Below are 858 nucleotides of genomic sequence, written 5' to 3'. Positions count from 1 at the left end.
TGACCAACAATTGGAAGTTGATCCGGAATAGGCTTCTTGCCTTGCTGTTTACTCTGATGTTTATCCTTTTTAGCTCGTGGGCAGAGGGACGAAGGATGCTTAACAGAGTTGCAGACAGTACAGGTAATCGGGGCTTTTGAGCAGCGCGCGATGGTATGCCCTACCTGTTTGCAGTGCGAGCAAAGAGAAGGGAGCCAAGGACTGGAGACTTGGATGCGTTTTATTTGACCCGATTCAAATCTGGCATTCACAGCTTCATGGATGGGTTTCCTGGGGTCAATGACAGTATAGACTCTAGCAACTTCTATGTTTGTCAGATTTTCCGTGTGAGGATGGAGGCAAACAGGATGACCCACCAACCCTGCAATGTGCTCAAGCCCTTCTCTATTGAAGAATTCCAGCGGAACGCCCTCGAAGTCCAACCAAACAGGAACCATGGTCAGCTCAGGTTTCGAGGGGGTGATTTCAGGAGACCATTTGGCGACAAACATTGTTTGTCCATCGATTTGCCAGAGGCATTGACTAAGGATACGTCTTCGCACATTTTGACAGGGGACTCTGAAGAGATAAGAGTTACCCTCCATCTTTGAGGCGGTAATGTCTCTTCTTTGGCGACTCCATATACCATTGACAATGGCCTGGACTGCGCCTCGTGGAGGCGGCTCATCATAAAATTGACCAAGAATAAAACTATCCTAGGCCTTTTTGTTCTTCTCTATCACCGAATTTGGAATAGTAACACAAGCCTCACCCGAATCGAGAGTATAAGGCGTACCTTTCTTTTCCAATTTGAGGGAACTTCCGTTAACCAGATTTTTCCATGGGGAATCGGGTTTGACTGACACCGGAGCACTCAAC

This window comes from Camelina sativa, chromosome 18 (genome assembly GCF_000633955.1).
Source record: "Camelina sativa cultivar DH55 chromosome 18, Cs, whole genome shotgun sequence".
Taxonomy (NCBI): domain Eukaryota; kingdom Viridiplantae; phylum Streptophyta; class Magnoliopsida; order Brassicales; family Brassicaceae; genus Camelina; species Camelina sativa.
Note: the sequence above shows the minus strand (reverse complement) of the source record.